Here is a 13,643-nt window from a genome sequence, read left to right as displayed (position 1 = left end):
AGCAGTGCTTCTCATACTGTAATGTGCTTCCACATCACCTGGGGACTTGGCTCAAATGTAGGTTTTTACCTTCACAGGTGTGGAGTGGAATCTGAGATTCTGCATTTCTAACAGGCTCCCAGGGGGCACCGATGCTGCTGGGCCATGACCACACTTTAAGCAGCCAGGCATTAAGTCTATCTGTCTCTTTTTTTAGATTCAAAGTTGTTGTTCTCTTTTCAGAAACATAATCCCATGTGTGCCTGTCTGACCACCCGCCTTCTCCGCTCACCAGAGGGAAGCTATAGGGGCTTTCTTCTCTCAAACTCCCTGTAGCTAGTTGAATTAGCCCCAGAGAGATAGGTTCAAGTCCTAACCCCCAGCACCTGTGAGTGTGATCTTATTTGGAAAGAGCTTTACAGATGTAACACATTAAGATGAGGTCTGAATTGAGGTGAGCCCTAACCTAAGGACTGCTGTCCTCATAAGGAGAAGGAAATCTGGACACAGACACAGACACAGAGAAAGGGAAGACAGCCATGTGAAGATGAAGGCAGAAATCTGAGTGATGCAGCTATGAGCCAGAGAACACAAAGAATTGCAGGTAGCACAAGACAGCCAGGCGGAGGCAAGGGAGGATGCTTTCCTAGAGGCTCCCTCCAGAGGGCGCATGACCCTGCTGGTGCCCCGATGCTGGATTTCCACCCTCCAGGAACTGTGAGGTTGTTTTAAGCTACCTGCTGCTGCTGCTGCTGCTGCTAAATCGCTTCAGTCATGTCCAACTCTGTGCGACTCCGTAGATGGCAGCCCACCAGGCTCCCCCGTCCCTGGGATTCTCCAGGCAAGAACACTGGAGTGGGTTGCCATTTCCTTCCCCAATGCACAAAAGTGAAAAGTGAAAGTGAAGTCGCTCATTCGTGTCTGACTCCTAGCGACCCCATGGACTGCAGCCTACCAGGCTCCTCCGTCCATGGGATTTGCCAGGCAAGAGTACTGGAGTTAAGCTACCTAGTTTGTGGCAATTTGTTTCGGCAGCCCTAAAACTTATGCACCTCCTCAGAGGCTATCTCCTCTTGAAGCCCTCGTGACCCAAGCCTACCCACAGGCCTCATTTACATGTCTGCATCCTTACACACACATATGCAGAACAGAAACTCCTGTTTCCCTATTAGAGTCAGGCCCTGGAGAACCAACTCAGACTCAGTCCCTAAGTGGTGACCCGCCCCCGACAGGTCTTGCTCTTGCCCCATGAGTCCCCAGGGCTCTGCTTCCATGCCCAGCCTTCAAGGGCCTCTATAGTCCAGCCTCTCCTGGCCAGTCCAGCCCAGCTTCCCACGGACCTTCAAGCCTCCATCTTCTCTGGCCAGGCCTTTGTTCTCAAGGGCCCCTGCTACCAGAAGCGCCCTCCACATATCTTCGTTTCCATCTCACCTGTTCCTCAGGTGCCATGGCCATTAGAACTCCAACTCCTCGTCCCTCATTGTGCCTCCAGCCCTGCACACATTCTCCCACCTGCCCACACTCCAACCTGACGGTGGGGTTCGCCAGCATGGGGCCTGTGTTCTCACCCTCTACCTCCATCTCTGGACTCAGCCATCCTTGCTGTGGGAGTGACTGGCTGAGGAGATAGAGGCTCTGCAGGGAGAACAAGGAGGGACTCTCACAGGGTCTCTCTCAGACTCACTGGAAGCTGAGGTGGTCACTCAAGAGGTCAGTATGCAGCCTCCCACCCCCGTGCCAGCTTTGTGCCAGTCCACATCTTAGTGATGGAGGAAGAAGGAGGAATGGCCAAAACTACCTGAAGGCGTGCATGCTAAGTCACTTCAGTCGTGTCCGACTCGTGAGATCCTTTGGACTGTAGCCTGCCAGGTTCCTCTGTCCATGGGGATTCTCCAGGCAAGAATACTGGAAAGGGTTGCCATGCCCTCCTCCAGGGGAATCTTCCCAACCCAGGGATTGATCCTACGTCTCTTACAACTCCTGCATTGGCAGGCGGGTTCTTTACCACTAACACCACTTGGGAAGCCCGAACTTCCTGAAAGCAGCCACTAAGTCTGTGAGAATCTCTCCCTGGCCAAAAGGGTCCCGCCTTGTCCAAAAGCAGGACGATATCCATGGGGCCTTTAAGCCCCTGAAGAAGTATTTGGTGGGAAATATTGTTTTTTCCCACAGACTTATTGAGGTATAACTGACATACAGTAATCTGCACAATGGAGAAGTCTCTGGTGGCCTAGGGGTTAGGACTCCAGGCTTTCACTGTCGTGGCCTGGTTTCAATCCCTGACTGGAGAACGGAGATCCTGCAAGCCATGTGGTACAACCAAAAAACAAAAAAAGAGAGAGAGAGAATGGAAAAAAGAACCCTTCCCTAGATAATAATACTCTGCATATATTCAAAGTGTATAGTCTGATCAGTTTTGGCATGTGTATGCCTGTGAAACTGTCACAGTTGAGATCAGGAATATATCCATCACCCTGAAAGTTTCCTTGGCACTTTCCCAAGCAATGTTGTGGAAAGAAGGCACAAGTGGAGGTCTCCAAAGGCCCAACTCCATTTCCTACCCATGTGACCTGCAGCAATTTGGTTAACCCCTCCATGCCTGTTTCCTGAATTGCACAATGAAGCCAACCTTCCTAAGGCTAGGGTCAGCAGTCAATGAGAAGATACTTCGACATAGTGAGCACAGTAAGTGCAGTGAGCACCGGAACTTCACAGACTATCACTATCAAGCCTCCCAGACCGTCCATATCCACCACACCAGGATGAGATGGGGATTCACCTAAAGGTGCTTTGAGCCTATAAAGCACAGTGTATGCGTCTGCTTTTACCCTTAACTCAGGTCACCTCCTCTGATTCCCCAGGGCCTTTCAGAACTCCCCTCCCTCACCTCGAAAGCCTTTGTCCAGAGGGAGTGAAGCCTCCTGGTGCCCTACCCAGATGTCCAGTGACCTGCCCTGGTTACTGGAGAAGGTGGACTCTATAGGCAAGGCCCCCAGCTGCCAGCCGCCAGCTCCCTGCACCCACACTGGGACAACAGTAGAGGAAAACCTCAAAGTGTGGTGAGATGGAAAAAGTATGACTTTTGCCATCAAAAGAGCTTGGTTTTAAATCTCAACTGCACTTCCTACTAACTGTACCCACAGGTAAGGTCTGAGCCTGTCTGAACCTTGGTTTCCTCACTTGCAAAATGAAAGTAAGTGCCTATCTTTACAGGAATGCAAGGAGGATTGACTGGTTTGATCTCCTTACAGTCCAAAGAACTCTCTAGAGTCTTCTCCAGTATCACAATTCGAAAGTATCAATTCTAGTCAATCCTAAAGGAAATAAACCCTGAATATCTATTGGAAGGACTGATTCTGAAGCTTCAATACTTTGGCAACCTGATGCCAAGAGCCGACTCATTGGTAAAGACCTTGATGCTGGGAAAGACTAAGGGCAGGAGGAGGCAAGAGAGGATGAGACAGTTGGATAACATCACAGGCTCAGTGGGCATGAGTTTGAGCAAACTTCGGGAGATAGTGAAGGACAGGGAAGCCTGGCATGCTGCAGTCCATGGGGTCAAAAAGAGTCAGACGTGACTTAGTGACTGATCACCAACAAACAAAGGGAGTATTAGAGCACCGACAGAAATATGCGGAGAAACTGGCTTTTACTTAGGCTCACTTAGATCAGAGTAAGAGCAGGGGAATATGCAGGTAATCAGGTCCTTCTTGTGGCAAGGGAGTTTGAGGAGGAAAAAAAGCACAAAAGGTAAAGTCAGAGGAGGAGGGCCTGCAAGAAGCAGGAGCATATACAGTGTTCAGGGGGTACCAGAGACAAACCCGTAAACCATGGACTAGATCTAGAGGCAAAGCACCCTGCCCAGGTAAGCCTTTGCCCAGGAAACAGAGCTGTGGGAGGAGCATGCAGGGCACTCAACGGTCTCTATTCCAGATGGTATTGCTCCATCAGTAACTTCTTCCTCTGCTAGCCCTCCCCACCTGTTGGTGGTTTAGTCACGAAGTTGTTTCTGACTCTTGCAGCCCCATAGACTAGAGTCCACCAAGCTCCTCTGTTTATGGGATTTCCCAGGCAAGAGTACTGGAATGGGTTGCCACTTCCTTCTCCAAGAGATCTTCCAGACCCAGGGATCAAACATGGGTCTCCTGAATTGCAGGCAGATTCTTTACCAATTGAGCCACCAGGGAAGTCCCACCTGTTAGGGAAATTAAATAAATAGTCCTGTTTAGGCTTCAGAGACAAGGCAGACCAGGTCTCTGACCTTGCTTCTAACCTGCCTGGATACTGCCCTGACTGTAAGTGCCTGACTGCCTGCTGTGAGTGGAAGCTTTGTGGCACCATAGATAAGATAGGGGACAAATCTTGAAATTGTTGAACCCATAGAGCGGCTCTGACCAACCAAGTCCCAGGCTTAACAACATTCCACGTTTTACATGACAAAACAAACAGCATTAACATAAAACCAGAGCTGCTTTTGCTCACAGACTGATGATGATTATCAGTCTGCGTCCAGGGATTATGAGCGGGAACTCTGAACTGCAATTTTTGAAGTCTCACCCACAAAGTGGATGGGATGCCTGGGATCTTTTCACAACTGGGACTCCAGCTGTGCTGTGTCATGGGACTTACCAATGCTATCTGAGTCTGGATGTTGGTCAAAACTCAATTTGGTGATGTATCCTCTGCTGTTTCTCTCTCGTTTCTTTTAATGTTAGTATATCAAAAGTAAGTTAGATAATTCTCTAATAAATACTGGTATTATTTCTTCATATATAACAAGAGGATTATTTTGTTAACAAATCCTTTGAACCTGAGACGAAAGTGAAAACTTTCCGCAAAACACCACCCCCAATCCACCCCCACAGAGAGCAACAGCCCTGGCTCTCTTGGGAAGGAACAGCTTGGGGCCCATACTAGCCTAGCTGTATAATGTGACTGAGATGTCCTGTAACCTGCAACCAGCTCCACCCTTACCTTGACACCATGAGAGAGAGACTGCTGGAGGCTCCACAGCCCATCCCCCACAGCGACAGCCGGTATGGTCCCAGTAGTGCGACCTTGAGCCAGCCACTCCCTCCCTCGGGGCCTCAGTTTCCCCATCTATAAAGTGGGGATCTAAGCCAACCTCTTAGATTGCTGTGGGGCTGAAACGCATAAAGGTATATAAAGCACCAAGCCTAGTGCCTGGCATTTAGAAGACCCTCAGTAAAATGTAACTATTCCTTTTTTTCATTTCTCTGAAGTTTGGCTTTATGATCTCTAAAGGATTTCAGTCTGTGTCTTCTGGCAGATTGAGGATTGAAGTTGTCTTTTCAGTACGAAACACTGATGCTTCTCATTGCCTGGAATATCCTACCATCTTTCAAATTCTTTTTTGAATGCCACCTCCAACCTTAGTTCATGTTGTTCCTTCCACCTAAAACACTCTAGATATAACTACATACCAGTTCTCAGGCATATAAGATATGCCTGGTTTTTACACCTATCATCATGTATCCTTATAATTTGTTACTATTTCTATCCTTATCTTATAAGTGAAGAAACCAAGACTCTGAAGGATCAGTAACTGGCCCCAAATCACAGAGCTATTAAGTGCTGGAGCCAAGATTGAAAACAGATGCTTTTGAGCAAAAAAAAGGAAAAACCCTCAGCATTTCTCACATCACTTTGCCCATCACAATCATTATCAAATCCTGCTTATCTGAGAAAGGGCCAGTTCAGTGGCACAAACCTTCTCAAGAACACCAAGTTAGATGTTCTCTCCCTTTTTCAGGTTCCTTGGCTGAATCCTCTGTGCTGCTGCTGCTGCTGCTGCTGCTGCTAAGTCGCTTCAGTCGTGTCCGACTCTGTGCGACCCCAGAGACGGCAGCCCACCAGGCTCCCCCGTCCCTGGGATTCTCCAGGCAAGAACACTGGAGTAGGTTGCCGTTTCCTTCTCCAATGCATGAAAGTGAAAAGTGAAAGTGAAGTCGCTCAGTCGTGTCCGACTCTTAGCGACCCCCTGGACTGCAGCCCATCAGGCTCCTCTGTCCATCAGGATCCAAAGGTCTCCCTAACCCTTCTCCAGCCTCCAAGCTCCTTATGGGCGGGGCCAGGTCAGACCTACCCCTGATTTCTACCTCTAGGCTCCCTCAGGCTCCTTCACCACATATTGGCCTTTTAATTAATACCCAGTGGGTCAACTTGCCCCTAAAAGGCTCATATGGACATCCCCAGCCCAAGGGGGGAAAAAGCAGCCATAGGAGGAGTGACACCCCCATATCCCACTGTCCCCCTCAGCTCTTCATTCTGCTTGACTGTGGAAGTCAGAAAGAAGCAACCTGGGAAAGCCTGATGTGAAACGTGGACAGCAAGGCAACAGGTGAACAAAGAGGAACAGTGATAATAACAAAATGTAACATTTATTAAGCCTTCACCAGGTGCTAAGGAAAACTGATACAATATGGAGAGTGAGCTCAGGACAGAAAGACACCAGATTAGGAAGGGCTTGGAAACCACACACAAGATAAGTCTCCTGAGGACAACAGAAAGGGGCGTGGGGGCCACTGGGGTGCCCGGGGGACAGAAAAAGATTTTTAGAAGAATCCCCCCCCCCCGCATCTTTCAAAAATGCTCCCCTCTTCACCCCATCGGGCTCCTGGGAAATAACTAGAAAAGCACGGAAACAAGAGTAGCTCCCTGCTCTTTGAACCAGCCTATGGTGGGCAGGGAGCTGATAAACTTGGGAGAGAAAACCAAGGGGGCCAGATAGGGCCCCCTGGGGTGAGGGGCTCCCGAAGGACTGCAGACTGTATGAGAAGCAATTAGTATGGAGGGGAAAAATCTACTAGTAAGCATTATTTGGAGTTGGGAGCCCTGCAAGTCTGAACCTTATCACTAACTAGCTATTCACTAACTAGTTTATTCCTATATCTGCAAAGCGGGAGAAAAATTCCATTCCCTGTCTGTCCCCAGGGGGTATTAAATGAATTTTAAAGGTATAAAACCCTATGCAAATATTAAGGGTGTCCTTTTTTCAACAAGGTGACCTTTGAATTGTCTGCTGAGTTTCCTGTTTCACATCCCCTTTGTCTCCCTGTTTAGTCTTCCCACAACCCCTGGCAGGGCTGTTGGGGAGGCCCACCCTGGAAGGGTGCCCACTTTCCATGCAGTGACTAATGGGCCCATCCTCTTTCTTAGGCTAGAAGTCAATTTCACCCTGTTGGGAGTTGGGACCATTTCCTTGGAGGGTCAGTAACTTCACCCCAAGACCACCCACCCGTTCCAAGCCACAGAGGAGTCTGGGATCAACCATGGTGCTGAACCATGTGGTGGCTCTCCAGCCTGTCGGCACATTAAAATCACCCGAGGAGCTGCTCAATCAAACCAAGGCCCAGCCTCACTCCCGACCAATTAAATAAATTGGAATCTCTAGAGAAGGGGCCCAGCATCGGTGTTCTTTTAAAGCTCCCCTATAGGTTCTACTACATCACCAGGGTTAAAGGCCATTATGTTAATGAAATGGATCCCGGCCTAAAGCTGCCGGCGACTCTAGGGAGTCCCCTCTGCAAGAATTCCATCCTCACCCCTTGAGCTCAAGCTTTTTCCACCCTGACCCAAGCACTTTCTCAATCCACAACCAGATCACTTCAGGAACCCCCGAAGACAGCCCCCAGGACTCCCAGAGCAGACAGCACTCCTGTCCCCCTCCGTGTGTCCTTCGTGTCTGACTGGCCCCCAGTCCGGCCCGCTGCCCCCAGCCCCTGCCGCCGGCCAGCCGCTCACCGCAATTGTGGCACGCGAAGCCTAATCCCAAGGCTGCCGGGAGCCAGCTGCCAGCCAGTGCGCCTGCGCGCGGGCCGCCTGTAACTTCTCCAGCCTCTTCTTCCGCCCCTACCCAGCGATTGGCTCCGCTCGGCTCCTGGGACCGCAGTTTAGGCAGGTGCTGGAGCCTGAGGCTGTCGCCGCCATATTTGTTATGGGCCTTTGCCCTTAAGGATCAAACAGAGGATGTGCACGCTAGCCAAAAAAACGGGGCAGGTTGCCTGAATTCCTGACTCTCACCTCCACGAAGGCTTAATGTCACTTCAGTTCAAATCAACTGTTCTTCTGAGAGCTTCCCGTCCTCTCCACCCTCCTTCCTATTAATTCGGAGAATGAAGAGAGCTCAGTGCCTCCTTCAAGCCTTGTCATGTGACTGGATGCACAGCTGAGACAGATAAGGAGAGGGCGGTGGCACGACCTGGAACTCCCTGAAGCTGGACTGTGAGCCAAGAGTGGACACGCCCACCTCGAGCTGCTGTGGGCACCAGGATTCAGGTCACACGCACCAGACCCTGAGAGAGCAACCAAGCGGCCCAACCTCCTTGTACTGTTAATAGTAAAGTATGGGCTTCCGCGGGTGGCGCTAGTGGTAAAGAACCCGCCTGCCAATGCGGAAGACTGAAGACACGCGGGTTCGATCCCTGGGTGGGGAAGGTTCCCTGGAGGAGGGCATGACAACCCATTCCGGTATTCTTGCCTGGAGAACCCCGTAAACAGAGGAGCCTGGTGGGCTACAGTCCATAGGGTCTCACAGAGTTGGACACAAGTGAAGTGACTTAGCATGCATGCACACAATAGTAAACTATAAAGCTACTGAGCTCTTAGAATGTGCACTGTGCTGTGTTAAACACTCTGTATGCATTATCTTGTTGAGTCCTCACATTGTTATCCCTAGGAGGTAGGTCCTATTATCCCATTTTACAGAGGAGGAAACTGAGGTGGGGAGAGATTCAGTGACTTTCACACAGCAAGCAAGCGGCCCAGACAAGCTGGAACACAGGTCTCCTGACTCTTAGGAGTCTTTCCTCTTCCTACCCCTTCCCAGGCCGTGAAAGTCAAGATTTGTTTTGCTTAGTCCAATCCAGTGAGGATGTCCCATGTCTTCTCTCAATAGGCCTGTAAGCCTAGTTAGGTTTCTAGGCAGTCAGACAGCACAGACTCCAGTCCTACTATTTCCCTACCCTGGGATAAGGGGCAATGATCACGACTTTTTACTTCTGGGGGACTTGGGACTCAGTTCCCTGGCTCCACCACTTCTTTTACAGGAACCGTCATTTTGTGAGTCTCTGCTTTACTCCTTAGAGGGATTTTTGTGGGCATTAAATGAGAAATAGGGGTGTAAAAGTTTTGTTGTCAACAGGAATATTAACCGTATCTTCCATCCTGACAACCTGGGTGGCACCCATTGCAAAGGGCACACCTGTTGCAAACAGTCCAGCACAAGAGCCTAAGTGTCCAGGGGTAGAGTCTCTTCACCCAGTTCCTGGAGAGTCCTAGAGGCCCCATGAACCTTGCCCCCAGCATCCATCTCCCACTAGTCTGTCTCATTTTCCTCCTCCCCAATCCTGCCCTTCAGACTCTCTTCTTACCACCTGTATCCTCCCCGCCTTGGCCACACAGGCATCATCTCTCTTCTAAAGACTTCAAGCAATTGCTGAATCCCCTCATGTTCTAGAAAGCCCTCATTACTAGAATGAAGACTACCATTTCTCTCCCATTGCTACCCCTTATCCCTGTCTATGCTTTCCTGGCTGTGAGAATAGAAGGCAGGAAACCCAGCATTCAGTATGGACTCTGATACACTAGGTCCCCCATAAATTGACTAAAGGAGTCTTTCTGGCATCCCATCTCTAGAATGCATGCACCTTTATTTCAGAGCAACCCTGAATCTTGGCTTAGCCCTCCCTGGGTATCCAGTGGGGGAACAGAAAAATGGGCTGAGCTGCCAAGGGGTGAGAACTAGATGTGGTCTTACAGGGAAAGCTTTGGCCTCTGTATTGCACTTAATGCCCCATAGTTACACTTGGTGTTCCCTCAGCTTCTGACTTTATAAACAGTGTAACCAGTTGCCCTTTTGTGTCAGCACCAGGCTTGTGATTATATCTGATTTCCTTCCCAGTTGTCAAGCACAGCGATAACAGGGAGGGGACATGTGGTACAACTGAAGATCATGTTGCCTTCTCTCAACTTGTATCAGAGTCCTTGGATGGTGGGAAAGAGATACACACTTTCCCTGAAATTCTTTCCTCCCTTGGCTTCCAACCTCTTTCATTTGGGTTCCACCATAGTCTCCTCCCACCTAACAACTCCTCAGTCCCCTTCCTTGGGACACATTTTTCCAGGGCTTTCTTAGTCAGAGAGAGGGTCCCCCAAATTTCCATTTTCAATACTCTTTTCATGTATTCACTTAAACTCATCAGGCCATACACTATATGGGGTAAGAGGGACTTCAAAACCAAGACTGCCTGTTGATGGGAATATAAACTCATTCAGGCACTATGGAAAACTGTATAGAGGTTTCTCAAAAAAACTAAGAATAGAACTACCATATGACCCAGCAATTCCCTCCTGGGTATTTATTTGAAAAAAATGAAAACAATAATTTGCAAAGATACATGCACCCCAATGTTCATAGCAGCATTATTTACAATTGCCAAGATGTGGAAGCAACCTAAGTGCTCATCAACAAATGAATGGATAAAGAACATGTGAGCCTATATATATATATACACACACACATATATGCTGTGTGCTCAGTTGCTCAGTCATGTTCTACTCTTTGCGACCCTTTGCACTGTAGCCCGTGGGATTTTGCAGGCAAGAATACTGGAGTGGGTTGTCATTTCCTTCTCTAAGGGATCTTTCTGACCCAGGGATTGAATTCCGGTCTCCTGTGTCTCCTGCATTACAGGCAGATTCTTTATCCATTGAGCCATTGGGAAAGTTCCGATACACACACATACACACAATGGAATACTACTCAGACATAAAAAAAAGAATGAAATATTGCCATTTGCAACAATAAGAATGGACTTGGAATGTATCATACTAAGTGAAATAAGTAAAAGACAAATACTGTATGATTTAATTTATATGTGGAATCTAAAAATAAAACAAACTAATGCATATACAAAAAATAAAGACTCAGATATACAGAACAAATTACCAGTGGGGGAGAAGGAAAAGGGGAAGGGCAAGATAGGGGTAAGAGATTAAGAGGTACAAACTACTACATCTAAAATGAATAAGCTACAAGAATATATAGTACAACACAGGACATATAGTCAAATATCATAATAACTATAAATGGCATATAACCTTTAAAAATTGTGAATCACTATTTGTATACCTGAAACTTACAATATTATACATAAACTATACCTCAATTGCCCTCAAAAGGCATAAGTGGAACCCAACAAATTGGCATCCGTGATGACACAGTGTATGTAATACGGGCAGGGTAGCAGCAGCGGCTTTGGTAACTTCACTTACTACCTTTCCTTCATGACCAACTCACCTCCTATCTCCAGCCTGAATATAAAACTGCTGCTAGATAGTCTTCCCCAAATGTCCCACCAGAACTCGGCACTGTCTCAACTTCTGTCACCCCTTCGTGTTTCTTATCTCCAGGATCACCTTGACTACCCATCCAGGTGACCAAGCTAAAAACATGTGCATCCACCTGTACCCATCCAGGCAGTTGATTCCAGGTGAATCTGCTTCCATGTCTTTTTCATCCCTGCTCTTGTTCTCGTTGTCAGTTTTCCTAAACTAGGATGTGAACCTCCTCCAAGACTGGCTTCTAATCTTTCTCTCCCCAATCCATCCTCTACTTTGCCTGAAAAAGAGCCTCTGATCATGGGGGTCACTGATCAAAAACTACTCAGGTTTCTGTATTTTGAATTTTTTCATAAATTCTGGGGGAAAACACTCAGGGTGTATTGTTGATGCAAACAACAGAAGACCCACTCCACAGTATAATAAATATTTAAACTTCCAAAGGCTAACATGATGGTGCTTTGGTATAATTTTTAAAATGCCCATTTCATTGTGTCTTTTGTAGTTAAGTTTATATGAAGTAAACAAAACTGGTTACATATACAAAAAAAGACTCCATTCAAACTAGATTAAGCAGGAAAGGAATTTATTGCGGGGTGAGGAGAAGGAAGTTGGATAAAGCTGATCAAATATACAGATTTCCAGTTATAAGATAAATATATACTAGGGAGGTAAAGTATAACATGATGACCAAAGTTAACACTGCTGTATGGTATATCTGAAAGTTGTTAAGAGAGTAGACCCTAAGAGTTCTCATCAGAAGGAAAATAAAATTTTTTTTGTATCTATATGAGATGATGGATATTGACCAAACCTATTGTAGTAATTGTTTCACAATAAATTTAAGTCAAATCATTATGTTCTACACCTTAAACAGTGCTGTATACCAACTATATCCTAAAAAACTGAGGGGGGGGGGAGGAATTTAATGGCTCACATAACTTCAAAGTCCAGGATTCAAACGATGTCATCAGGACTCAATATCTCCCTCTGACCTTTGGTTCCACTTCTTCTGCGATTCCATGCTGAGAGAGCATCGCCTTTGGATGCAGAACTGCATTCTTCCAGATTTCGGTCCAGGGGAGAGAGCCCTTCCCTCCACACAATAAGAGAACAGAGCCCTGGGCTTGGTTCCCATTGGCCCAAATTGAGTCACATGGCTAGCGTAAACTAGTCACTATGGCCAAAGGGATGTCAGTGATGATTGATCGAGCCCTAAATCACCTAGGTAATTTAAGGATGGGCTAGAACCAACTCCCCCAGAACCACTTTCTTAACAGTAGATAAGGTGTGGAACTCTAAAAATGTGGAGGCTGTTACTGGAATCAGGGTGAATAAAGGCTGAGAAACTTGGCCTGGTTCTTATTTTTCTCATTTTTCCTTAAAACTACCCTCCGCCCCAGACCAGCAGTTTTCAGCAAGTATGTCAGAACATTAAAACACAGGCTTCTCATTGTCCCAGGCTTCAACTTGAGCTTGGTCTCACACTCTCATCTCCCACTCAGGGTGATCAGATCCCCATGGGGGAGAAAGGGGCAGTTATAAATAGAGTGGGGAGGTATATTAATTTTCCACTAATGGTCTAACAAATTACCACAGACTTAGAGGCTCTAAACAATACAAATGTATTATCTTACACTTCTGGAGACTGGAATTCTGTCTCATTAACTAAAATCAAGGTATTGGCAGAATTGCATTCCTTTCTAGGAAGAATCCATTTCCTTGTCTTTTCCAGCTTTCGGGCTGCCTGCATTCCTTGGCTCATGAGGCTCATGACCCTCTTTCATCTTCAAAGCCAGTGACTCTTGAGTTTCCATCTTCCACATTTGACTCCTGTAATTACTCTGGACCAACCGAGATAATCCAGGATAACCTCTCTATTTTAAGGACTTTTAACTAACAACCTTAATATCATTTGCAACCTTAATTCCCCCTTGCCATGTAATGTAACATATTAACCAGACCCCAGGGATTAAGCCATGGACATCATGGGGGTGGGAGGCCTCCCCCAACAAAGACCACTATGTCCTGGGACCAGTTCTTTTTTTTTTTTTTTTGCCACACAGCATGAGAGATCTTAGTTCCCCAACCAGGGATCAAACCTGTGCCCCCTGCATTGGAAGCACAGGGAATTTTAACCACTGGACCACCAGGAAGTCCCTGGGAGCAGTTCTTAAAGAAAACAGAGGGGGAGGCTCCCTTCTTGGAGCTGTTGGATAGGGAGTGTTAGGTAGATAACCTAAACCAGTCCGAGCTGCTGCTGTCACTAGGCCAATGGCCTGAATTAGACTTGAAAGAGTGGT

At 47.3% G+C, this 13,643-nt stretch overlaps 1 protein-coding gene and 1 long non-coding RNA gene across 29 annotated transcripts in view; one reads left to right on the top strand and one right to left on the bottom strand.

Annotated features, from left to right (window-relative positions):
• The window catches only part of SLC68A1 (solute carrier family 68 member 1), a 30,507-nt gene that overhangs the window by 7,063 nt on the left and 9,801 nt on the right, over positions 1 to 13,643 (bottom strand). For 3 of the 27 annotated variants that reach the window (XM_086377468.1, XM_086377447.1, XM_086377463.1), the window contains exons 1-2: positions 7,744 to 8,308; positions 3,960 to 4,174 (exon numbers count right to left, since the gene is read on the bottom strand). The exons of 6 other annotated variants lie outside the window; for them this stretch is intronic. The gene's annotated coding sequence lies outside the window, so the exon portion shown is untranslated. Of the gene's footprint in view, positions 1 to 69; positions 511 to 716; positions 2,897 to 3,959; positions 4,175 to 4,608; positions 4,677 to 5,710; positions 5,932 to 7,743; positions 8,309 to 13,643 lie in introns of those variants that run through there. 18 more of the 27 variants (XM_086377451.1, XM_086377460.1, XM_086377465.1 and 15 more) reach the window with 16 other exon arrangements.
• On the top strand, positions 5,753 to 7,764 carry LOC147344237 (uncharacterized). Of its 2 annotated transcripts, none has more exons than XR_015155266.1 (3): positions 5,753 to 5,896; positions 6,259 to 6,340; positions 7,159 to 7,764. It is a non-coding gene; the product is annotated as an uncharacterized LOC147344237 (long non-coding RNA). The 2 variants fall into 2 exon arrangements; XR_015155267.1 differs by having other exon boundaries at positions 5,892 to 6,025.

This window comes from Bos grunniens, chromosome 26, assembly GCF_055505025.1.
Source record: "Bos grunniens cultivar Pamir isolate PY7600 chromosome 26, Bosgru_T2T1.0, whole genome shotgun sequence".
NCBI classification, from domain to species: domain Eukaryota; kingdom Metazoa; phylum Chordata; class Mammalia; order Artiodactyla; family Bovidae; genus Bos; species Bos grunniens.
This window is presented reverse-complemented; position numbering and strand designations above follow the sequence as displayed.